The sequence below is a fragment of the Sus scrofa genome, chromosome 15 (assembly GCF_054392235.1).
Source record: "Sus scrofa isolate SSC_HxYL_T2T_F1_AM1 chromosome 15, Sscrofa_HxYL_maternal_Yorkshire_Landrace_v2.0, whole genome shotgun sequence".
Classification (NCBI taxonomy): Eukaryota; Metazoa; Chordata; class Mammalia; order Artiodactyla; family Suidae; genus Sus; species Sus scrofa.
The window spans coordinates 78,782,120-78,806,241 of record NC_139397.1 but is presented as its reverse complement, the minus strand read 5'-3'; the positions used below and the strand labels follow the sequence as shown (position 1 = coordinate 78,806,241).

The 24,122-nt window shown below is 37.1% G+C and overlaps 1 long non-coding RNA gene across 2 annotated transcripts in view; it reads right to left on the bottom strand.

Moving 5' to 3' along the window:
• Positions 1-24,122, bottom strand: part of LOC106506249 (uncharacterized) — a 40,161-nt gene that overhangs the window by 11,618 nt on the left and 4,421 nt on the right. Inside the window, exon 5 of one of the 2 annotated variants that reach the window (XR_014830459.1) lies at positions 23,909-23,981. This is a non-coding gene — a long non-coding RNA (uncharacterized LOC106506249). Of the gene's footprint in view, positions 1-21,128; positions 23,982-24,122 lie in introns of those variants that run through there. The other variant, XR_001301435.3, reaches the window with a different exon arrangement.

Genomic DNA, 24,122 nt, shown 5'->3' with positions numbered 1-24,122 from the left:
CAAGATTTAAACTTATGGGTAAAATATTCCCTTGGAGTAAAGCAGATGCCTTGAGAAGCTGCATTAATAACTATTTGCAATGACTGTTTATGATTCATGAGCTAAGTGGGGTTATTTTCCTATGGCTCACCAGACCATCTGTAAATTGGCCTGATGCAGGGCTTCAAAAGAATAAATATATAGTAAAAAATTCAGAGTTAGAATTGAGGCTGTTTTCTTAATGTGAAATCCCACTTGTTGTTGTTTTTAACATAATCAAATACTTTTTCTTTCCATTAAAGTTTAAATATGGCTGTAGGTCAATTTCAGCATGTAAACTTTAACATATGGGAAACAAGTAAATATTTCTCATTTATTTTACATACATTTGCTAATGTTTGAGTATGTTGCATAAGCTAAGTAGAAAACACGCATGTTTGGGAAACTCAGAAAAATAATAAAGTAATAATAAAATAATAATATTATATAACCACCAGGTCACTGACTTCTCCATTCTCCAAATACAAATAAGGTGGCAATGACTTTAATTATACAGATAATTGTTTGTCTAAATATGAGTATGTATATTTAGTGATAAGTGTAACACATGACCTTGTACAGTTCAACAACACAGAGATGAATAAAAAATGAGAGTGAATATCTAACACTACCCTCTGTTTTTCAGATATCCATACAGTGTAAAATTCCAGGCCTTTTGCACAAACATACCTAGTTGTGTGCATATGCATACACATATATAGTCTTTGTTTTATAAACATTGGGACCAGATTATAGAGTATGCCAACACTTTTTTTAATCTTAAAAGTGAAAAACCATGTATAAAGATTAATTTAATGTTTTTAGCAGCAGCACATTATTCCATGTATCACCTTTTAAAAATTATTCCTTGTTGGTAGATATGGAGGTTGCCCTCAACATTTTTTATCTATAAAAAAGGTTTCCTATTGAAAATATCCTTGTAAATTTCCCAATAACATTCATCATTACAATTTTAATAAATACAAGGTATACTTGACTTAAAACTCAAAAGGTACACATGAGTATATGATGAAAAATCAAGTTCTCTCCCATACCTATTTACCAACCATTCAGTTTCCTACCTTCTGAATCTCTCCAGAGATTTTCTGTGTATGTTTGTATATACAAAATTTTCCCCCAGTATGCGGACATAATCTAATACATTCCTCTATACTTTGCTTTTTAACTCAGCATAGATTAGTCTAAACTGCTTATTTCTTTTTATTGACTCTGAAGTATTCCCTTGTATGGATTAGTATAATTTATTCACCCTATTAAATATTAAGTATTATTAAGTTGTTTCTTATATTTGATATTATAATAAAATGAATATCTATATGCATACAGTTTCACAGGTAATTGTCTACCTGCAGCATCATACTTACTTATAGAATTATTGAATTGAGTATGAGCAATTTTTTTGAAAAACTTAAAATTTCAAGCCTCCTTTGTAGACAGGTTGTACCAATATATTTCCAACCAATGATGCATAAGAAATACACATTTTTATAATTCATTTTTACATAATATATTTTCTCCTCAGTTCTGTCCAACACGGTTTCTATTGCTTTCTCTCTCTCATCATGGCCAAACTGGTAGATGAAAATCTAACTTCATTATGATTCTGTTTACTATTTTTTAAAAAGTATCAGTAAGGCTGAATGATAATTCATGTATTTATTATCTATTTATATTATCTTTTCTATTAATTTTTATCTTCCATTTTCCCCAATTTGATTCTTAGACTCTCTCTCTCTCTCTTTTGTTTGTTTTTTGGTATTTTTTTTGGGCTGAACCTGTGGCACGTGGAAGTTCCCAGGCTAGGGGTCGAATCGGAGCTGTAGCTGCTAGCCTACACCACAGCCATAGCAATGCCAGAACTGAGGCGAGTCTGCAACCTACAGCAGAGCTCATGGTAATGCTGTATCCTCAACCCACTGAGCGAGGCCAGGGATCGAACCTGCATTCTCATGGATGCTAGTCGTATTCAATTCCATTAAGCCATGATGGGAACTCTTGATTCTTAGTCTTTTTTTATTGAGTAATGTGAACTCTTTACATTTAAGGCTATTAGTCTTCTATTAGTGATGTAGGTTGCAATTACCACTCCTTCCTCCCCAAAGTTGTCATTTGTCATTTGACTTTTAGTTATTTTTGCAATGCTGAAAGTTTATATTTTTACGTAATAGAATTAATAATCTATTTTCAGTGGTTTCTGAATTATGCTTAAAAAATCCCTTGATGTTTTTAGTATGTCTATGGATTAATATTTTTTCACTTTTAGATCTTATGTCCATCTGGAGCTCCATATCAAGTTTTGAATCTACTCCCACTGATTTAATGCTCAGGTTACATGACACAAACCCCTACTTAGTAGATTTGAGCATCTCAGCCATTTTGCCCCTGTCTCTCAATTGTTTGGGGGGGATTATTTCATGAAACATCTAATTTGAGGCAGGGTAATTTCTCGGCTAGGATTATAGCTTCTGGTGTCAGATAGATTTTGATTTAAAATCTGACTCTGGGAGTTCCTGTCATGTCTCAGTGGTTAACAAACCTGTCTGGTATCCACGGGGATGCAGGTTTGATCCCTGGCCCTGGTCAGTGAGTTAAGGATCTGGCGTTGCCTTGAGTGTAGGTCGCAGACGCGGCTCAGATGTGACATGGCTGTGGTGTAGGTTGGTGGCTACAGTTCTGATTCAACCCCTAGCACGGGAACCTCCACATGCCACCGATGCAACCCTAAAATGACAAAAGACAAAATAAATAAATAAATAATCTGACTCTGCTATTTACTAGATGTGCTATTCAGAAAGTATGAGTAATTGTTGATGGTCATAGAAGTAATAAAACCTTGGGAGTATTTTTTTTTTTTTTTCGGTCTTTCTGCCTCTTCTAGGGCTGCTCCCGCAGCATATGGAGGTTCCCAGGCTAGGGGTCAAATCGGAGCTGTAGCCGCCAGCCTACACCACAGCTCACAGCAACGCTGTATCCTTAACCCACTGAGCAAGGCCAGGGATCGAACCTGCAACCTCATGGTTCCTAGTCGGATTCGTTAACCACTGAGCCACGACGGGAACTCCAAACCTTGGGAGTATTAATTGAGATGATATGTCATCTTGATACCCTGTGAGTAATTGGCAATGTTATACATGATTATCACCATCATCATTAATGTGATTATTAATAATGTTATTGTTAATATAATTAAAGTCGATTTGCTGGATAGAGTCTCAATTGAGATAACTTCCACTGCTGGTTGAGAGAGAGACTGAGTAATGTCAAAAGTATGTGCGGCTGCAATGTCATTGTTTAAGGTACTATCTCTAGACATGCTACACTTCCAGAGCCACAAGATTTTAGAGCTGGATTAGATGAAAAGGTAGGTTCTGTAATTGTGCACTGCACATTGCCTCATGGGCTCTAAAGAGCCCGTCTTGCCCACTAAGCTTTTCAAAAAGGCTGCAGCCCACATTCATCTAATTATGAGATTCAAACCTGGGTCAGTATACAAAATAGAGTGGATTTCCCCTTGTGGCTCAGTGGGTCACAAACCTGACTAGTATCCATGAGGATGCAGGTTCGATTCCTGGCCTCGCTCAGTGGGTTAAGGATCTGATGTTGTCATGAGCTGTGGTGTAGGTTGCAGATGAGGCTCAGATCTGTCATTGCTGGGGCTGTGGTGTAGGCTGGCAGCTATAGCTGCAATTTGACCCCTAGCCTGGGAGCCTCCATTTGCTGCAAGTGTGGCCCCAAAAAGAAAAAAACAAATTTTGTACTTTCACTTTGAACAAGCAAATGCCACTCCCATACATCTTTTCTACACACGTGTGCACTAAGACATACGATTAAGAGAATTAATTGCCATATCATAGAGAAAGCATAGAAACAATCTAAATATCCATCAATAGAGGAATGGTTGATATGGAATGCTATATAATGGTTAAAAATCATGTGGTAAATTTTGATAAGAAAAGATTTCCTTAACATATCATTATATGAAAATTCAAGTTGTAGAACAAAATATAGAGTATGATTCTAGAAGTGATAAGAAGTCCTTCAGACAAAAGTCTATATCTGGTATATAGTTATGTAAGAGAAAGTCTGGAAAAAGTCATACAGAAATGTTAGAGTGCTTCTCATAAGGAGAGTGGGCTCCTTGGGGTAGAGGGAAGAAATGGGGAGGCAGGAGAGACGGTATGGGTGATTTTCACTTTTTATTTTCTATATCTCTTTGTGGTGTAAAGGTTTATAACTAGAATGTATTCAAGTGCTTGAATATCTAAAACATAACAAAAATGACATCATGGTTATCCATACATAGTACTGCTTGCCATGAGGTTCAATGGAATCGTTACTTCTAAAATCTTGCCTAAGATAATTTATATTTTCAGAATACAATTGGAAAACCAATTATGAGATCACATATAATCAGCGTGAATAACAGGATTGCTCACCAACTGCTAAATTTAGGACTGGCTTCACCACAGCATGTGTTTTAAAATAATGCCACGGTTCTCATTAGAGCTGGTGCTGGGTTATAATGAGGTGATTTTGCTGACAAACTACACCTAGCCCCCTCATACTAAATTCTGCACTGTAGCAAGTAGTGTCACATTCTGGGATGGACTTTCGTTTTGTGCTGCAATCCTACTGAACTTTTGCTCTTTAATATATAAGAAAAGCCGGCAGAATAAAACTTCCCTGGTATCATGAAAATTGTGAAACACACTTACAGTTGTTTGGCAAAGTCATTGCACAAGAACATTGTTAATATTTCTTGAAATTTCACGAGAAAAGAATTGATGCCCTAATATTCATAAATTTTCTGCCTCTAAGAATGGCCTTTTTGGTCTGTCATTTGTTTTCCTACATTTGACAAAGATTTAAAAAATATTTTACTTTCCTCTGGTCTGTATATATGCTTTGCATAAGCAAAGCAAGAGTAAAAACACAATGGTAAACAGCAGTGATATGATATGCATCTGCAGTAGCAGGGAGATATCAGGGAATGAAGAGGATTGTGACAAAATAGTAAATGCATGCGCTACCCAAAGAGGCAGCTTCTTTCAGTTCCAGCTGGTTGTTATCATGTTGCAATGGAAGTCTAGCATTGCAGATTTTCTAATTTTTAAGGAGAAGCAAAAAAAAAAAAAAAAATTCTGATCTTATGTGATTCTTTTTCGATTTTTAAATATTGGAAAATAGAAATACAGAATATAATATATAGAAACCACTTAGCCAGGCCTGTAGAACATATGAAAGCCAAATTTAGCTTATGGGCCACCACTCTGCAACTTTGGATTTGTGTCATTCCTTTCGTCCTAAGTGTTTTGCATCATAAATTCCCAAACATGGCAGCACAAAAGTATTGTCTGTGGAAGTTCTTAAAAATACAGACTATCAGAACTCTAAATAGTAGTACTCTAATGGGACTCTATTAGGTGTACCAGATTTGTAATTATATTTTTAACAAGTTACTCTATTGACTGTATACAGCTAGCCCAACAAGAGCTTCTGGATAGCTGCCTTTCAGCTACAGCTGGGATGGCAGATGGACTCCATCTTGAATGCAAATTGTAGTCTATTAATGGTAGTTGCCTAGAGCACTGATTTGAGGACCATCTGATTGTGACCAGGTTCAGTGAAGAGATTGGAGATCTGTTAGTGATGCCTACCTGGGGCATAGCCAGGGACAAAGGTGGTACATGTGCAGTTTGCTTTACTAACCATGACCAATTGGTTAGGATCTGTGCTTTTTAAAAATAATATTTAAGGAGTTTGCATTGTGGCTCAGTGGGTTAAGGACCCAACATAGGTCCATGAGGATTCAGGCTCCCTGACCTCATTGGGTTAAGGATCCAGCATAGTCACAAGTTGCAGTGTAGGTCCCAGAATGGGGTTCAGATCCCGGGTTGCTGTGGCTGTGGTGTAGACCAGCCAGCAGCTGCAGCTCTGATTGGACCCCTAGCCCGGGAACCTCCATATGCTGCAGGCACAGCCCTAAAGAGAATGAATAAATAATTAATACATAAATAAAATATTTAAATGTGGCCCCGTCTTCTTCTCTAATCTGCTCATCCACTATATCCTGCCTCATATATGAAGCTCCAATAGCAGCAAGTATTTGTTGCTTTCCACATGTGTCATTCTGTCCTATTGCTCTGTGGCTTTGCTTCTGCACTTTCCAACCCTCACCCTCTCTGTTTCCTGTGGACCCTATTATCCAGTTAGGGCTCAGCTTGCACCTCTTCCAGAGGAGAATTTTTCTAATGTTTTTTCCCTCCCACTTTATTTCAGGATGGATTAAATGCCTTGGGTTTCCTCATATGAGTCAAAGAATATCTCCATCATGACATTTGTTTCAATGGTGATTTTAATTTGCCATTTCCTCCCCAAACTGGAATCTTTCCCATCTAGATTATTTTATTCATATATGTGTAAATACACAATGTATCATCAACTACATAACTAAACTACATCTGACACATCTGCAATGCTGAATTAATATTTATTAAATTGAACTTTGCCATTTTTACTATGGATAGCCTTGTAGTATATATCTACTTATATTGGAGATTTATCTTTCTTGCTGAATTATATTTTGCTTAAGGGCAAGGTACCTGGGAATGCAGATGTTAAAAAATGTTAAAGTGTAGAATCACCTTAGAAATCATCTTGTTAATATATTTCTCTTAGAATTTCATACAAGAGGAAAATGAGCTTAGGAGAGGCAGGAAGGCAGTGTATTTAAGTCTAGTTTCTGTAATCACACTGCCAAGGTTCAAATCCTGGCTTCAGCACTTCCTAGCTGTTTGAATTTAGCTGTAAATTCTGAGCTTCAGTTCTCTGATGTGAGAATGAAGCCAATAATAGTAAGTCCCTAAGAGGGATAATACATTGTTTCAAGGAGAGAACCCCTTTGTAATGCTTGGTAAAATTTCTATTATTTTGCAAGGACTAAACACATGTTAATTGTTATAACAGGTTAAATAGTTTGCTCCTAAAATACACAGTATTAAGTGGAAGAATGGGAAGGAGAACTTTCATTCCAGTTACTTCAACAATTTAAGTGATCCTCTTCTATGACAGATTAGATGTTTTCTGGTTAGGTACTGGCCTTGCCCTGAAATACCTAATATTCAGTATGTTTTCTCAATGAGGACTTTTTGCTGGAATCTTTAAAAGTAAGGGAAAGGGAAAGCATTCTTAAGCAAAAACAAAACAAAATGAAAATAATGAAAAAATAATATGGACTAGAGGAGTAGATGTTATTTTTCTCACATGTACTGTATTATGTAAAGCATTTATATAAGCATCTGAATACATTTAGAGTCAAGTTTGCTTGCAGTGTTTTAAAAAAATCATCCAAGGTGAATTGAAGGAAAACATGTCTGGTGGAGTCCTCTCAGTGACATTGTGCTCGTAAAATGGCAAGCATTCGTGAGACCTGGTTAAAACCATGACAGTTATTTGAGCCCTAATCATTGTGAGTAGTGTAAATAAATTATTCTTTTAAACATTGTCTGTAGCATTTCATATTGTTTTTAAATCAATTGTTCAGGATTCTCACTAATCTGAAGAAACGACAGAATATTTTACAATTGTAGTGCAGCAATCAACTTCTCAACAGTTTAGCTTTGTATAGAATGTTTTATTCAATGTAATGTCTGGTATCTGTTTCCTTATTTTGCCTACATACCCTCTTTCAAGATATCAAGAAACCATTTTATGTTAGCCATGCTCACTGGAAACTGATTAGTTTGATCATACAGATAATGAAATTAATTAGTTTTTAATAGGTATCATTTTAAATAGACATCACTTTTCAGCAGATATTATTTTAAAAATTATCCTGTTTTAATAGACATTCTTAAGTGTCTCTGGATAATTCCAACTTTGAAGTTGACAGAAATCATTATGCTTTTACTGAAAACAATTGATGGTTAACTATGGATTTAGATCAGTATATGGATTTAGATCACTAAATCCTTAAAAAAGAAGAAGAAAAAAAAGAAGGAGAAGAAGAGGTATACATTATCTGTGCAGAGTTGAGACCAGTACAGAACCTTAGTTCTTTATGACAATGTGATCTACCAAACAAACGCCAAGACTGCTCACCTCTAATTTTTTAGTTGATGAGTAAGAATTGTGTCATATGCCTCCTACTAGACCAATCATTGACAAAAGGGAATGACTTAGATCAAGCATAATTTATTCCATGGGGCTGGATACATTGTAACCAACATATCAGAAGGAAGCAGATAATGAGCAATGGAGTAGTAATCAGTGGTGTGTGCTGCATGTCATCTAGAAATCAATTCAAAGCATGGATCCTAGTGCTAGGATAATGAGTGTTATCTCACACCAAGATGGCATTCCTAATGGTCAGGTCTTCATATTTATAAACAGCTTGGGGGATAAAAGATGTGTAAAAGTGATCATTATCCTGAATTTAACTGTGGTAGTAAGACATATTCTGCTTAAAAACTGCTTTAGTATCTTTGTAAATATGATATATGTTTAGGGAAACATTATTTCAGGTCACCAACAGGTGCTAGTTAATAAAGAGGTTTTAGTTAATAAACAGGATTAGTGTTAACACCAAGAGGTTCAATAAATACTAATTGTTCCCAAACCTGGCTGTGAATCTGAATCTCATGGACTTCAGAAATTCTGAGGGGCTATGGGATGGATAAAGAGGCATTAGTATGAAAAACAGAATAGTCCAAAGTGTTTGTCATAAAAAATGCTTCGAGATATTTTGTGACTTAAAGAGTTTAGAGTGTATAAAATACAAAAATTATATATGTAATACATAAAAATAAATGTAAAATGGAGTATATAAAATATATCAAAATGTATTTAAGATAAACATGCCTGCCCTAAGCACATTGGTATTCTTAAGGGTGAAGAAAGTGTAGTCAGGTGTGAATAGAAACCTTCATTAAAAAAAGGAACAAACCCCGCTTGTGTTTGCCTCTATCCAGTAGTTCTTAACTTTCTTGGTTCAAGGGCCTCATTGAGAATCTGAACAAGGTTATGGAACGCTTCCCGGAGAGATGTGCATTTGCATATTCACACAATGCTTTGAATATTAATACCCCCTTCTCTAATGTTCTTGGTCTTATTAGAAAAACTGAAGGAGCATAACTAATAACTAACAATAGATACCATTAATCAAGTCCTTACCATTTTTCCAAGTTCCACCTAGATCTACTGAATTAGAAACTTCAGGGGCTCAAAAAAACATAATTTCATAAAATTCCTTCATTGTTTCTGATGGAATTAATTGGCTCTTTCTTAGAGAAACAAGGGCTTTCTAGTCAAAAGGGTTAAAAATAAAAAAAACTCAACGAGAAAGGGAAAGTCACTAAATTTTGTGAGCCTTAGTCCACTTCACCTATAGAATAAGAAGGGCAATGGTCTTTACAAGACTGCAGTAAAAATAATTTGGGATAATGTATGACTGCATCAGCCCACACCCCTAGCATCTTTTCTTTACTATAGATACTCATAAGGGGCCTTGTTTGTTTGCAGTGAGGATATTGTCTAAATATTAACTAATTACTTGATCAAAGAAATCCATGCCTATACTATTTAAATTGTTAAAAACAAATTATGATCATAAAACAAAAATAAAATAACGTTGGCAAGAGCTGGAGATTGTTTTGTTTGTTCGTTTGTTTGTTTGCTTGTTTGCTTTTTAGGGCAGCACCCATGGCATATGGAAGTTCCCAGGCTAGGGGTCAAATTGGAGCCACAGCTGCTGGCCACAACCACAGCCACAACAATGTCAGATCTGAGCCTAGTCTGTGACTTACACCACAGCTCATGGCAATGCCAGATCCCCGATCTACTGAACAAAGCCAGGGATGGAACCCACATCATCATGGATGCTAGTCGGATTCATTGCCACTGCACCAGGAGGGGAATTCCCTGGAGATGATTTTTATTTTGAGCCACATAATGTAGAAACACCCTAGCAAGGCAGAAAGCAAAGCTTATTGACCCCTACATCCACAGGTCTCATCTTGAACCTTAATTTTGTAAGGCTTTGGGGAGGTTTCCAATTCCTAAGGCTTTTACATTTTCATGTCAATATGGAATTCTTGGTTGCATGAAAGGAGACTCAAGTCTTCAGAATGGTTCTGAATTGGGAAAAGAATAAAATAAAACATGTCATGTCTAGCAACAAACAAAAAAATCTTTGAGCATGATGCAATAAACATTGGAAAAGAGTTAAGATTTAGAGATGTACCCTGATTGGTTGTTTGGTCAACATAAAAAGAATATTCTTACTGCAAATGCTAAGTTTAAAAAGGACGATCAATGAAACTAGAACATACCCTCACACCATGCACAAAAATAAAGTCAAAATATCTTAAAGACTTAAGCACAAGACAGGACACCATAAAACTCCTAGAAGAGAATACAGGCAAAACATTCTATGACATCAACTGTACAAATGTTTTCTTAGGTCAGTTTCCCAAGGCAATAGAAATAAAATAAAAAATAAACCAATGAGACCAAATCAAACTTACAAGTTTTGCATAGCAAAGGAAACCATAAAAAACACCAAAAAGACAAACTATGGGATGGGAAAAAATCATTGCAAACCATGCAACCGACAAGGGCTTAATCTCTAAAATATACAAACAACTCATACAAATCAACAGCAAAAAATCAAACAACCCATTGAAAAATGGCCATAAGACCTAAATAGACATTTCTCCAAAGAAGACATACAGATGGCCAACAGGCACATGAAAAAATGATCAACATTACTAATTATTAGAGAAAAGCAAATCAAAACTATGACGTACTATTGCACAATGCTCAGAATTGCTATCATTAGTAAGACTACAAATAACAAATACCTGAGAGGGTGTGCAGAAAAGGGCACCCTCCTATACTGCTGGTGAGAATGTAAATTGGTACAACCACTATGGAAAAGAGTAGGGGGTACCTCAGAAAACTAAATATAGAACTACCATATGATCCAGAAATCCCACTCCTGGGCATCTATCTGGACAAAACTTTCATTAAAAAAGATACATGCACCCCTATGTTCTTTGCAGCACTATTCACAGTAGCCAAGACATGGAAAAAACCTAAATGTCCATCAATAGATGAGTAGATTAAGAAGATGTGGTACATATAGGAGTTCCCATCATGGCACAGTGGAAACGAATCTGATTAGGAACCATGAGGTTGCGGGTTCGATCCCTGGCCTTGCTCAGTTAGGCATGGGTTTAGGGTCCAGCGTTGTGGTGAGCTGTGGCGTAGGTCACTGATGCAGCTTGGATCTGCCTTTGCTGTGGCTATGGCGTAGGTCAGCAGCTGTAGCTCTGATTAGATCCCTAGCCTGGGAACCTCCATATGCCTCAGCAGTGGCCCTAAAAAGTAAAACAAACAAACAAACAAACAAAAACCCAAAAAATGATGTGGTACATATACACAACAGAATACTACTCAACCATAAAAAGAACAAAATAATATCATTTTCAGCAACATAGATGGAGCTAGAGATTCTCATACTACATAAAGTAAGTCAGAAAGATAAAGACAGACACCATATGATATTACTTATATCTGGAATCTAATATACGGCACAAATGAACCTATCTATAGAAAAGAAACAAACTCACGGACTTGTGCTTGCCAAGGGGTAGGAGGAAGTACTGGAAGGGACTGGGAGTTTGGGATTAGCAGATGTAAACTGTTGTATTTAGAGTGGATAAGCAATGAGATCCTGCTGTACAGCACAGGGAATCATAGCTAACCAATTGTGATGGACCATGATGGAGGATAACGTGAGGAAAAAGATGTGTATATATATATATATGTATATCTGGGTCACTTTGCTGTACAGCAGAAGTTGGCAGAACATTGTAAATCAAATATAATAAAAATTAAAAAAAAGATAAGAAGAAAAAAAAAAGGACAAAAATGGAAAGTCTTTGTTAGGCAAAAACAAAACAAATGAATAAAAAATAGGACAGTAGAGGCATTGGGTGAAATAACTCAGGAAATGGAAAAAGAGAGAGTAGCCAAAAACAGTGAAGCAGTAATGACCATTGGCATTTGGGGAACAAATTCAAAATAATTTTGCATCATTCAGTAACTTGGAAAGTTTTCAATCACTTCTTATGTTAATGTACCTTTGACCCATCCAAGGATCTAAGAGGTGGATTACATGCATTGAGGTCAATAATTCATCAGAAATAGAATCAGATCACTAAAAGAGCTTAGTGACCCATGAGACCAGTACTGTCTCCTAGAGAAACAACATATAAGATATTTTTGGAGTTCCCTTTGTGGCTCAGCGATTAACAAACCAGACTAGGATCGATGAGGATGTGGGTTCCATCCCTGCTTGCTCAGTGGGTTAAGGATCTGGCGTGGCTGTGAGCTGTGGTGTAGGTTGCAGACGCGGCTCAGATCCTGCATTGCTGTGGCTGTGGTTTATGCTGGCAGCTACAGCTCTGATTTGACCCCTAGCTTGGGAACCTCCATATGCTGTGAGTGTGGCCCCAAAAAGTGAAAAAAAAAAGAATAAATATTCACCCTGAATTTGTGAGTGTTCTTTCAAAATGAAGAGGAGAAGAGTGGCTGTGAGTTAGCACCTTCACAGAGAACAAAGCCTACTTGCGTTTGCTTTTTGCTAGTCTTTACATTTTTCACTCACAAACCTCACTGAAAATTTGACAAAAGATTATATATATTCTTCCTAAAAAAATAGTCTACATTTCCATATTAGCATAATGTTTTGTGAATTGATTGCCACTTCTTTAATGTTCTCAGTCATCTAGGGAAATAGAAACAATGTAACTAGTAAATAGTAGTTCAACTAATTATTAATTGAACTAATAGTAACTAACAGCTACTATTAATTAAGCCCTTACTATGGTAAAGACAAAGTGCTAAGCCCTTTATATGCATTATCTCATTAAATCCTTACCATGACCCTATGAGTTAAACAATATTATTGACCTAGTATTATAGATGAGAAAACTGAGGCTTAGGGAGCTAAGTAGCTTGCTTAAAGCTCTACAGCTAGCAAGTGGCAGAGCCTGGAGTCAAACCAAAGTCTGTTTGATGCCAGCACACACACCCTTAAGCATTCCTTCACTGTACCTCTAATTTTTTAAATACATTTTTTATTGGCATTTAAGATCCCATATTCCAACCTGGGCACTAAAAAATTAGTGAACCATCTGAATTTGTATGCTACATTGTGTACATGCGTGCACATGCATACAATGATTGTTTTCCTGGAGATCCATAGCTTTAAGCAGATTCCCTTAGGATACCTAATCTAAAACAGTAAAGAGTCAGTCATTTAGCTATGTCAACTATGTCAGATTTTAGCTGTAGATTAAGTCAAGTCATCACAAAGTCACATATTGGGCCATGTGAACCATCTTCCTTCCACTTCTCTTACCTCACAGAATTGCTGCTATTGAGTTGTTTTTGGAGAAATGTCCTAGTCCTGAGTTGAAGAATACTGCCAAAAATAGATATATAAAATCTAATACTGCATTTACTTTAGGAATATTTTTGAATGTATTTTAGAATATATCTTTCTGGAGTTTCCATCGTGGCTCAGTGGGTTAAAGAACTCAATAAATACAGTGTCCATCACATGAACCCGCATGTTCATTGCAGCACTATTCACAATAGCCAGGACATGGAAACAACCCAGATGTCCATCGACAGATGATTGGATTCGGAAGAGGTGGTATATATACACAATGGAATACTACTCAGCCATAAAAAAGAATGACATAATGCCATTTGCAGCAACATGGATGGAACTAGAGAATCTCATACTGAGTGAAATGAGTCAGGAAGACAAAGACAAATACCATATGATATCACTTATAACTGGAATCTAATATCCAGCACAAATGAACACCTCCTCAGAAAAGGAAATCATGGACTTGGAGAAAAGACTTGTGGCTGCCTGATGGGAGGGGGAGGGAGTGGGAGGGATTGGGAGCTTGGGCTTATCAGACACAATTTAGAATAGATTTACAAGGAGATCCTGCTGAGTAGCATTGAGAACTTTGTCTAGATACTCATGTTGCAACAGAAGAAAGGGTGGGGGAAAAACTGTAATTGTAATGTATACATGTAAGGATAACTTGATCCCCTTGCTGTACAGTGGGAAAAAAAAAAAATACAGTGTCCATGAGGATGCAGGTCTGATCCCTGGCCTCGCTCAGTGAGTTGGGTTAAAGACTCAGCATTGATGCAAGCTGTGGCATATGTCACAGATGCAACCTGGATCTGGCATTGCTGTAGTGGTGGTGTAAGCCTACAGCTGCAGCTCTGACTTGAACTCTGGCCTGGGAACTTCCATTTGCAACAGGTGCAGCCATAAAAAAAAAAAAGAAAAAAAAGAAAATTAAAATATACCTTTCAATGTCTTCTAAACAAAACCTCAAGCAATAAATTGCATTTGGAGAGAGAAAATACCTTAGTAATGATGTATCCCTTTACTCAAAGCCAAAGCTTCAGACTCAAATCTGCAGTTCAACTTTAGTGCCTATGTAGGGGTCTTTGGCCTGAATATTTGGATTTTTACCTCATCCTCAATCATAGCTATACACTCCAATTTGTGTTTTTCCTATATGTGGGTATGTGTGTGTGTGTGTATAAATAAACATGTATATTTCATCCCATGAAATTTTTTTTTTTTTTTTTTTTGCTTTTTAGGGCCGTACCAGAGGCATATGGAAGTTTCCAGCCTAGGGGTCGAATCAGAGCTATAGCTGCCAGCTTATATCACAGCCATAGCAACACCAAATCCAAGCCACATCTTGACCTACACCACAGCTCATGGCAACGCCGGATCCTTAACCCACTGATCTAGGCCAAGGATCAAGTCTGAATCCTCATGGATACTAGTCAGATTTGTTTCCACTGCACCACAACAGGAACTCCCTAATCCCATGAATTCTTGTAAAGCATCTCAAATTCTTTGTGGAACACAGAGGAATATAAGTTAAAAATTTAACTTTTTCTCCTTCCTTTTTTACCACTCCAAGCCTAAAAAGAGACAGAACTTTAAAACCTCACAAATATTTGTTCTTCAATGCCTTAGGCTTCAAAAGTACAAGGAAATGATCCCCAGTTATGGCAATGTAGCAGATTAAAATAATTCAAATGTTTTCAATGACAAACAGTTTCCTTATTGATTAGTTTAGTAGAGAATTGTAGTTTGCTTCCCCTTTCCTTCACAAATATTTTCTCTAGCAAAAACGGATTTATTTCATTCGTGATTGGATTTTCTGAGAAGTAGCTATATTGTCGCTATTTCGTGTTGTGAATCAAATGAAAACCATATGGTTTAAACCCAATTTGAAGGAGCAAAGTTCTTTCCCAGTTGTGTACTCTTGAGAACATGAACGTGAAGTCTATCTCAGTCAAAAGATCAACACACCAGCACAGGAGTTATGTAATATGCTAGTATTTAAGCATAGAGTCAACATTTTCTCAGGAAAGAACTTTGGATTTTCTTAATCAGTCACAATAAGTGACTGGTTAAGAGTCTAAACCTTGGTGCTATAACGCATGATTCTTGAAAACATTTTAAGTCAGGCTGAACTAATTATGAACTCTGCTGGGAGACTTAAAAAATATATATGAGGAAAAACCTTAAGATGGCTACAGTGGATGTTTGTTCTGTAAAAATGTTATGTAGCAAATCTTATCCACAGCCTTGGTTTTGAGTACCTCCTGCATAAAAAGGGAACTCTCAAATTTTTGCTTCTCACCAAGTTCAATCTTCAAATCCCACACTTTCATATCTATACAGGCTGCTCAGCTCTAACATGTTTCATCAAATTTCGAATTCAGTATCCATCCACATCCAACCTGACTCTGTTCAGTGTTCCCTCTCTGAGTGAATGGCCCACCCAAGGCAGGCATCAGAACCCTGGTGGATACCCCAAATCATTCTTCTCCTTTCCTGTCTTCCCCTCCTCCTTCAACACGATTCTCTTTTTTTCTATCTCCTCTGCCAAAATTGGTTCCTGCCAAAAGTCTTTTTTTTTTTTTTTTTTCCAGGCAGATGACTGAGTAATCCTTCCTGCTAGTGACCTAGATTTCACTCTTGCCTAGGCACAGCCCATTCTCCACATTAGAAGCTGGAATGATATTTTAATATTCCAATACGATCATGTCATTCCCTTTACTGAAAAGTTTCAGTGACTTCTCATTACTTTAAAAATTAGGATAAAAATCCTTAATATGTCCTAAAAGGCGCCCACCTGATGTGAATACTTCTTCAGACTCATCTCTAGCACATTCCACATCTTGCCACATTGGCCTTACTCAGATTCCTCCAAAATCAAGTGCCTTCTTGCCTTAAGTTTCCCCTACCCCCAACCTCACACATACACTCCTCACCTGATTTCTATTCTACTTTCAAACTCTGCTCAACATACCTCTTAAGAGAAACTTTCTTGCTACTTCTGACAGCTTCACCCCATTGTAATTTTTATAGTACCCTATATTTGCCCTTTCTAATACTTCTCACAATTTAATTAATTATGTAACTCGTTTTTAAGATATTTTTCTTTTGTTTGACATACATTTCAAAAAAGTAGATGACATTTCTCTTTTTCACACTATATACCCAGTGTCTGAGATAATGCTTTGCACAAAGTAGGTATTGGGTGAATTAAGTAACAACTGATGACCCAGTTGTGTGAGTTAGGTGCAAAATACCACTCTAAATAGTTAGATGATTTTATCTTGTGGAAATAATTAAACATTAATGTTACTATTTCTATTTCATTTTGGGAAAACTCAATTTTAAATGCATTTTTTAGTAAAAAACTAGGAAATAAGAGGACAGGCATTTATATTTACCAAGTGTTTACAGTGTAGAAGGAGGGGTTTAAATCATCAGCCATACTAATTCTACTATAATTCTCACAACAGCCCAGTGAGAATTTATAAGAAAGGAATGGAGACCTAAGGAGTAACTTGACCATAGTCACATGGTTATGAAATGGTAGAGAAGGCAATCATTCAAAAATCTCAATAAAATAAGCCCATTTTTTGGAAACAACAGGACCAATTTATCTTCCAGTGTATTTTAGGACTATGGAATAATGCCCTCTATGCTGTAGGCAGTCAAAAACTATTTCTGAAGAATTATGTCAATTTATTTAGATTTTTGTTAAAAAAGGAGATGCTGGGATCTAGGTCTTCTTGACTCAAATTTCAAGAAACCATTTCCATCCCCTAATGTTCACTCCATTTATGGAATGAATGAAGAAAAGAAGGCTGTTAGCCGTAGTGCTTTGATACACACACCGAAAATGAATTAATTTCCCATAAAACTTAAAACTAAATTGAAACTTTGGGGCTTTGTGGGAGCCATCTGAAATAAATCAAGACAGAAAACAACAAATTTTCCATCTACTTCTATGCCATGTACTATCAGATACTTTGACATTGGAGGTTTATGAAAGAGTATGAAAAAGTCCTTGTTCTCCATTTTGTTTATCCTAAGAGCAAAAGAATTTGCTACTGTGTCTTTCAGGACCTTGAAGAAGCAGATGACAGCAGGTTGTCCACTTCCCCAGCTCTAATACATGTTTCATCAAATTTCAAATTCAGTATCCATCCACATCCAACCTGACTCTGTTCTTGTATTCTGGGCTTAGCCTCTTAAGAGATAGCAGCAGCAGGGTGATAGGACAGGCCACTCTCTGCAGTGAAACTCCTATTGATTGTATACTGTCAGTAATCCACAAAGAGAATCATCTGGTGCTGCAGTGAATTGGGTTCCTTGCTACCTGTGTGTGCATATGTATACACCTAACTGTGTGCCTCTTTTGATGCTTTGGATTCTGATACGGTTCTCCCGTGAATGGTAAGGCCACACCTGTGTGGGTGGGAGGTGGGGTCTCACTTTAGAGTTGGATATTCCTGGAGTAAATGATGAGGTGGAGAGGAGAATTCTAGGAAAAGTATGACCATTTAGAACAGGGGCTTTAGAAAGACAAGAGGGAAGGTCTATTGTTCTCTCAGGTCAGCTACCTCTGATTAAAGATGGCCTCTGGCCAACAGGCTGTGGGGACATGAGCCTGGAGCTGGGGGGAAGAGCCTTTCTAGCTGACATCAAGATAAAACATGAACAAACCATATTTTGGGAACTATGTTGCTTGGTTGTAGGTTTCCATCTGGTTTTGTTTCTCTTTTTATTATATCTGAGCTTTAAGTGGAGTTTGTTGAACTCCTCCAGCCCTGTGTCAACTCTAGTACTAGGAATTTAGAGGAGCTATGTTCCACATTTAAGCTGGAGTATTACAGGTGAACATTTTCTTCTATTTATGTCCCTTATGTCCCCAATCTCTGGGCCCATGCGGTGGTAGCAGAGTTGATTATTGAATTGTTTATCTATCCACCTCTTTCCCTCATGACAATATTCTCTCCATTGAAGCCTCAGAAGATATTAGATTTGACTTATTGAGCATGATTCTGGTCACTTTAGAGGAATATCTTTATAGTTTTCTTTCTAGCAAATTTTCCCATAGCCCTCAAATTTCCTTGTTTTCTGAAGTCCTATAAGAATTTTTTTTTTCTTCAAACAAAACAAAACAAAAAACAAAATTTTAAAGGCACAAAACACAAACACCCAGCTATAGCAGTAGCTGGATAGATTTGTGCTCATTCTGAAATATAATGTATCAACCAATAACCATATGATTTCAAAACCCTTCTTATTTGAAAGGGAGGAATGAGTGGGAGATTAGTAGGCCTTTGTGAAGGACAGAGGGGGAAACAGTATGAGAAATAAGAGAGGCTAGAAATATCAAGTTGGGCTTACTTTGCCTCTTTTATTTGGAGTGAGACCTATACACTTTCAACCGGATGTGAGTCTGTTTGCCCAGAGTGCAAAGGGATAAGCTACGAGCCAACTTGGTTTTCATAAGCTTATCCAAGTATTGAGTGGCATTTTCCCCAAACCAGCAGAGTTTCTTAAGAAGAATCTGATTCCCAGAGAATTCATAAATAGAAGTATCATGTATTTTCACATCTCCAAACAGCAGATAAGGAGAAGGGGGAGCACCATAAAATAATGTACTCCATCTTCCACGGCATCATGGTTTGCTCTAGAGCTGATAATCCTAATGTGGGAGTCACCTCAAAGGAAATGAGTGGCTGATAATGACTTATTATGAACTTCTGAGACCAAGACACATGTTGGGGCTCTTCTCACAGGACAAGTACCCTACCTGGCAGCAGGATAGTAAAAGCTGTTGGGTCACAGAGATAACCAATCGGAAGTAATTGAGTTTGGATTTTTTTTGAGCTCTCTCAGCATTCTTCATGTCACTCTCAACTCTGCTCCTCTGGAGTTTTCTATCACTGCTAATTTTTTTTTCCCCTTTTGGGGCCACATCTCCAGCACATGGAAGTTCCCAGGTCAGGTGTTGAATTGGAGCTGCAGCTGATGGCCTACACCACAGCCACAGCAATGTGGGATCCAAGCCATGTCTTCGACCTATACCACAGATCACAGCAATACCAGATCCTTAACCCACTGAGTGAGGACAGGGCTCAAACCTGCATCCTCATGGAAAATTAGTTGGGTTCCTAACCCGTTGAGCCATGATGGGAACTCCCTCATTGTTCTTTTTGGTTTCTTGTTCTGTTAGGTTGCAGAAGAATCCCTAACTTCTGAGTTTACAGTCAAGAGTCTTACTCTTAGGAGATAGAAAGTAAGTACTCTTGATAAATATTTTTAGGGCTTTTGACATTTGCAATCCTTTTTATTTTGTTTATTTTATTTTATTTTATTTTATTTTATTTTATTTTATTTTATTTTATTTTATTTGTCTTTTTGCTATTTCTTGGGCCACTCCTGCGGCATATGGAGGTTCCCAGGCTAGGGGTCGAATCGGAGCCATTTCCACCGGCCTACGCCAGAGCCACAGCAACTCGGGATCCTATACCACAGCTCAGGGCAACGCCGGATCGTTAACCCACTGAGCAAGGGCAGGGACTGAACCCACAACCTCATGGTTCCTAGTCGGATTCGTTAACCACTGTGCCACGACGGGAACTCCTATTTTGTTCATTTTATATCTTAACATTTTGTTTTGAAAAATACAGAGAAGGAAATGCCCTGCAAGACAAATAAACAGACAAATAGAAAGGAACAAAGATAATCATGTGGTCTCTTTCATTTGGAAACAGGTCACTCATGGCAACTGATATTTGTACATAAACCTCATTTATTATCATAACAGAAAAGGCAAAAAACATCCAGCATTTTCCAAAGAATTTCATCAAAAACAGTACTTAATCCTTGTAAATTTTAATTATATTTAAGTATTATTTTCTTTCCCACAAAGTGATTAAAAATCTATTCCTTGAATTTGTCCAACTTTTTTGAAAATTAAAAAAGGCTTTCATATACTTTTTATCTCATTATCAAAGGTTTTGTGCATGGGAAAATATTATTATTCCCAATTTGTGATAATAATAGTATTAACATAATTATCACATATTTTCAGAATCATATAAGAGTATTCCATTCACAAAATAAATCTTGCAGTCATGTTTCCCCATTCCCCATTTTATATAGGTGAAGAATATAAAATGTAGAAAAGTTGTGGCTAAATAGGGCTTATAAGAGGTTTAAAAGCTTAATTTTTGACTCTAAATTTGTAAAGATTAAGTAACTTGCCTAAATTTTGGAAAAATGAGATAAGAATCCCAGGCTTCTGGATTCTAGCTTGCCATCCTTTTGGACCACCATCACTTTTGAACATTCATTCTATTTGGAGGGAATTCCCTACCTTACATATCCCTACCCCTGTCTAAAATACCCCTGATGCTCAGTTCCCAATCCTTTCTTGAAGCTACAGTTAGGGTGAAGAAAGCTGTAGCAGTAGTGTTCAGATGCAGCAGTAGGAGAGATCTTAATAGAATCACCCACTCTCCAGGCACAGGGTGTTGATGGTGACAGATGCACTGTCTGTGCCCACTGGGGGACAGGGCAGAACATCTCCAAGCCAGTACTGTAGAAGGATTGGCATATTGTACCCTGCCTGTATAACTTCCAAGCCTAGTTCATGTTTTTGTTTTTGTTTTGTTTTTTTTTCCTGGAGAAGATGTGAGCTACTTAATAAATGTAATTCCTGCTTAAATTTGTTAAGGTAGGTTTCCTTTTTTTTGCAAACCAAAACCTTGACTGATATAGAGCTCAAACGTCTTTTACTGGGATGACTTAGCCCCCAAGCTAGAGAGTTCCTTGCCACACATTCTTTGATCCCTTTTAAGGTTTACTCACTCAGTTTTGACACTCACTTTCATTATCTGTACTTACCCAAACTACGGTCTCTGGTTTGGCAATGTGAATACAAAAGGGGGCAAACCTTTAGTTATAAGAGTACTGCTATAGTTGTGCTAACTCATTTGTTCAACAAATAGAGCTTCAATGTGTGGGGGAGCAGAGGGAAAGATGAACATATACCTGGAAAGCAGGTTTGGGGCAATATGGTTGAAGGATTTAAATATCATTTACTTATTCATTCAGTAAGTATTTATTGAGTACTTATTAGTACTAAGCTGATTTCAGTTGCCAATGTCAGAACCACCAGTGTTTGAACTAGCAATATGTCTTTGGTAGCATTCAGTGATATGGTCATATTTATGCTATAAAAAGATCCTTCTGCAAGACTAGATTGGAGAGGAGTAAACCTCAGAGAAGGGAGGCATTTTTGACATTTTAAGTAAAAGACAATGATGATCTGAAATAGGATGGTGGCAGTGAGGTAGAAAGAAGTGAAACGTTCTGAGAGATTTTATAAAAGTTAGATCCATAGAAACTGCTAATTAATTGGATGTAAAAGATGAAACAGAGGGACAGTGCTAAGGGTATGTGTGGGGGAACAAAGTATTTGTCTAGGGTTAAAAATAACTATTCTTTTTGAGTGATTTACCCAGGAAAGGATGAATTTGTACTGAGTCATCTAACTCTCTTACTTCCTTGTGACCTAACTCTTGGAGAGTATAATTATAGGCCCATTCTAAGGAAATGATCCAAATAATGGTGGCTTGGAACTGAATCTATGACCTGTCTTTAAGAGATAGAACCTGTATTGTATGCAGCTAATCAGATCAGCACACTGACATTAGTCAGTGGAAAGGAAAACAGACAAAGTTTGAATTTTTGGAAAAAGCATATTAATAGTATTAAAAGCATATGAAAATCAGTGAAGGAGTGCAAAGAAAACATATGGATGGCCAAAAACCACATGAAAAGATGCTCAATGTCACTAATTATCAGAGAAATGCAAAGCAAAACTACTATGAGGTATCACCTTATACCAGCCAGAATGACATCATGAAAAAGTCTACACTGGAGAGAGTGTGGAGAAAAGGGACCCCTCTTACACAGGTGGTAGAAATGTACATTGGTGCAACCACTATTTAAAACAGTATGGAGGTTCCTCAAAAAACTAAAAATGGAACTACTATATGATCCATTAATCCCACTCCTGGGCATCTATCCAGAGAAAACCGTAACTCGATAAGGTACATGCACCCCAATATTCATTGATGCACTATTTAAGATAGCTAAAACATGGACACAACCTAAATTTTCATCAGCAGAAGAATGGATAAAGAAGATGTGTTACATATACTTAATGGAATATTACTCATCCATAAAAAGAATGAAACAATGCCATTTGCAGCAACATGGATGGACCTAGAAACTATCATACTAAGTCAATGAAAGACAAACATCATATGATATCACCCATATGTGGACTCTTAAAAAAAAAGGATACAAATGAACTTATTTGACGAACAGAAACAGACTCATAGACTTTGCAAAACTTATGGTTATCAAAGGGGACAGGTGGGGAGATGGGAGGGACTGACTGGGGGTTTGGGCTTGGCCTATGCACACTGAGGTATGTGGAATGATTGGCCCACGGGGACCTGCTGTACAGCACAGAGAACTCTACCCAGTATTCTGTGATAATCTATGTGGGAAAAGAATCTGAGAGAGAATGGATATGTGTATATTTATGACTGGGTCACTTTGTTGTACAGCAGAAATTATCACAACCATGTAAATTAACTATATTTCAATAAAACTTAAAAAAACTCAGGAAACTGCAGCCATTTTGGAAAGTGCTAAAAACAGAGAATTTATTAGAGAATATTTAAGTGTTAATACTTTAAGAAGACTTTAAGCTTTTAGCAGTGGCAGTTGAGCTAAGAAACTGTTTGATATCCCCCCACTATCCATGTCCACAGAGAAGGTCACTATTTTTCTTCTTTATGAGACCTGAGATGCCTATGCAGTAGACACTTTGAAGGTATGTATTGTAGAATCCAAACAGAGGTCCTAAAGCACATGATGGTTTTCATGGAATGGAATTAACACCAGAAGGAGAAGAAGAATTGAAGTGAAACCAAGATTCTTCGACGCAAAGATTTCTGGGATTGGAGTTCATGTGGCTCAGTGGAAATGAATCTGACTAGCATCCATGAGGACGCAGGTTTTATCAGTGGGTTAAGGATCCAGCGTTGCTGTGAGCTGTGGTATAGGTTGCAGATGCAGCTTGGATTTGGTGTTGCTGCGGCTGTGGCATAGGCTAGCAGCTACAGCTCCGATTCAATCCCTAGCCTGGGAATCTCCATATGCCATGGAGGTGGCCCTGAAAAGCAAAAAAATTAAAAAAAAAAAAAAAAGGTTTCTGGGATTAAGGGATAAGTGTAGATGAGAGTGTCATGCACTTCTTCAGAGAAAATATGAGTTTAGAGAAGGAAAAATGCAGTAAAACGAGAAAAGATTAGATGTTGATATTATATAGCAAATTATTGTAATATGCCTCCTCACCATATGCTTTGTTCCATGATAAGTTCATGTTCCAAGATGAAATGAGAAATTAAGATGCGTGGCATTCATGATTCTGGAAAGAATGATAATAAAAGAAACCTGTATGACAAAAAAATCCTAAACAACCACACTCAATAATCTTTTTCAAAGTTCAGTTATTATACATTTATTTGTCATTAATTTGGAATGTTATTCTGCAAAAGTATCAAATCTT